A 3,168-nucleotide genomic window follows, 5' to 3' on the forward strand; every position below is an offset into this window, starting at 1 on the left:
TATTTTGAACATGAGTTTACCGTCTTCTACTGCAGAGTTTGCATTCCCTCGACTCTAGGATTTAGAGGGGCGATTATACTTTCTCAAATAATAATATTTCTGACTAATCAAAGCATCGTTTTCAAGAAAAAATAAAATAAGACAAAAGAAAACATGCTCCGCCATCACTAAAACAGAGCATGATGTTCAGGCGAGATACCGACCCGATTGCAGATATGATATGTTTCAAAGAAACCAATGAAATCCAGTAGCAAAAACAACAAGAGATAATTTTTTAAGACAACTGAATGGCTGTCATACAATAAATGAAAAATAGCACAACATGAATAAATTATCAGCATTTGTAAGTCAAGTATCTACAAGAAAAGAGTTCAACGCGATTTCACAGTAGGCAATGAATTCCAGTAGCAACAACAGGAAGAAATACGTAGCTCTTGAAGACAACTGAAGGACTGGTAAATTAAAAGGGCAAAATAGTATAATAACGATATGAATCCATATCATCATTTGCAGGCCAAACATCTACTGCAAAAGAGTTCAATGTGCTAACCATAACAAAAGCGGTCGCGAAGGCCGCAAATCTCAACAGCTTCACTTCCAATTCAGGTTCATTCCTTGCTCTTTTTATCAGCGGCGGACTGCAATTTCCCATCGCCACCGTCTCCGCCACAGCACGCTCCAGAATGCTGATGATGATGATGATGATGATGATGCTTACCATCAGACTTCACTCTCAGCTGTTTGCGCATATCATAGGCATCCTCGCCATCAGCATAGTACTTAGCCTCAATATCGTGAATTTTGTAGCCCAGTGTTTGGGTATACAGGTGAAACGCCGCCCGGTTGCTCTTGCGGACATGGAGAGAAACATACTCTGCCCCAAAAACCTCCTGCATTGCCTTCTGAGCTGCGGTCATGAGCTTCGTTGCAAGGCCCAGTTTGCGGTGCGTACGCAAGACGGCCAGAGAGGTTATGTGGCCGTGGCATTCCGTGGACTCCTCTTCCATTTTCGCCAGAACATAACCCACAATTTTCTTGTTGTAATCCTCGGCCACGTACAGAAGCTGCGGCCATGAGAGGATGTGGTAGAAGTAATACTTCATCTGGTAATTCTCCGGCAGACACATCAGATTGCATGTCTGCATTGCGAGCAGGTCATCTATAGTGGCTTGACGAATGCAAACCATGGCTGCAAACCACGGTGGGTACAAACCTAGAACATATATTATGCTTAAACCCTGGAATATATATTGTGTATCAGAGTTTATGTGCAGAAATTCTCCCGACTTAGTGTTCTCTGTTAGATACTTCTTCTCCTGGTTTTTTTATTCTGTGAAGATGGAACACATCTCAATCATCTGTGTCAAATTTGCACTAAAAACATTCTCTGACTATTGATTGTATTTCTTAGATCAGGCAATTTACAGGCTTCTAACAACCAAAATCCAAGCAAACAAACGAAATCTACGAAGCTAACGCAAATGGCATAAATTACGTCAAGCTTCTTACCTTCAATTTTGCTTGCTCCCTCCGGTTCTCCCAGGATAACTGCCACTGAGGGATCAGACTTCCGCTTTGCAGGATAGGGTTTCACGAAGACGAACCTGCTTAACCAAAAGGAATGGATCATTTTCTAAATGAAATTTATACATGTCGTTTAATTAATATTTGCTTTACTTGATATTGGCCTCGCGATTTGGAGTGTAGTGTTTCATGTATCATTCTCCTTGTAGATTAGTATACTAGTAATTAGTATCCTAGTATAGAGGATTCCTTGTAAATTGGAGTGTAGTATTTGATGTATCATGTTCCTCGTAAAATAGTATACTAGTATAGAGGATTCCTTGTAAATTAGCATAGAGGATTCTCACCATTATCGCCTAGATTTACTTTTCATTACCTTAAGTTTAGATACCTAAGATACCTAAATAATAAGGATAAGGATGATGGATACCTAAATAATAAGGATGATGGATGACCCAGATGCGAGTGTCACTGCAGATCATTTATGAGGAATAACTCCTCGCCGGCAGCTGTCTCTGCACTTGGCTCGCGGACGTGGATCCCACAAACCCACAGCATTTGATATGAATTCGCCAGGGTACAGAATTATGGTCACACATTTGGTATTGAATGCGCGCTCGGCTCGAGAGACTGCGCGAGGTGATTTATCCATGGCCTGGTCTCTGGTTCAAGCAATTGCCCTCCTCGGCTCCTTCTACTTTCGTTCGCTATTCTTCCCGCACCCCTGCTTCGTTCAGGCTGCTTGGAAGCTCATCTGGTTTCTGAGTCTGGCCTGGTCTGCCTGCGCTCGGCCCTTTCCCATTTGGTCTTGCCGAATTCCCTTCCCTGGTCTCTCAGTTAATTTGGAAATGGTTCGTCGTCGTGGAGTTTCTCGCCATGGAGGCACCACTGGCAATCGAGGTCGTGCCTCTCAATCTGCTCCCCAGAACATTGTCCCTCTAGCCTCTGCCTCCCCGTCCTCTCCGCCTTCTGGTCATGCCAGGCCTCTCCCACACAACTCCTTTCAAACAACCCGCTTCAAATTCCATAGCAGGGTCAATAAGCCTGTTTTGTCAGCCAGTATCACTGTAATCCTTGCTGAGGAGGAGGACAAGCCCAGCAGCTCTGCCCACACCACTACATCTCAGTCTCAGGATGATAGTGTTCTTCAGGGGGAGGTGGCGGGGGTCGTGTTCAACGGTGACAACATGCAGGAAGAAGGCAATGTGCCTGAAGCTCCTCAGCCTCCGGCAGACTCTACTCAGCGCAATGTGCTTGCAGGTGAGCCGGAACATCCTCCCGGCAGCATTTTGAATTTGGAGATTCCTCCAGATGGTGGTGTCACGGGAGATGCAGATAATGCGGTCATCACGTGGATTGGCTCTCCTAGCCAGGTGGAAAAGGATGCTCTCGACTCTCCTAAACATGTTTAATGAATTTGGTTCAATGCCTACTGATGGCATTCTCGCTTCTGATCTGTTTCTTTTTCTGTTATGCGTCTCTGGATACTGCCAACTCTGTTTTTGCTTCAGTTCTTGTTTTTGTATCGATGCGAGCCAGTATAGTCTTATGAACTGTAACAGGTCATGGCTCAGCAAGCCTTGTTTTTGCTCTAATTTTGTATATGGCTGTCAAGACAGAATGTTTATCAGCAAAGCCATAGTC

General features: G+C 44.2%; 1 pseudogene across 1 annotated transcript; it reads right to left on the reverse strand.

Annotated features, from left to right (window-relative positions):
• Positions 1–302: 302 nt before the first annotated feature.
• On the reverse strand, positions 303–1,666 carry LOC149260829 (N-terminal acetyltransferase A complex catalytic subunit NAA10 pseudogene; annotated as a pseudogene). Its single transcript, XR_016258324.1, has 2 exons — positions 1,510–1,666; positions 303–1,330 (listed from the first exon to the last, which is right to left on the reverse strand). The product of XR_016258324.1 is annotated as an N-terminal acetyltransferase A complex catalytic subunit NAA10 pseudogene (transcript).
• Between the last annotated feature and the right edge of the window lie 1,502 nt (positions 1,667–3,168).

The sequence above is a fragment of the Pinus tabuliformis genome, chromosome 6, assembly GCF_031772625.1.
Source record: "Pinus tabuliformis cultivar Carrire ecotype Pingquan chromosome 6, CPIR1, whole genome shotgun sequence".
Lineage (NCBI taxonomy): Eukaryota > Viridiplantae > Streptophyta > Pinopsida > Pinales > Pinaceae > Pinus > Pinus tabuliformis.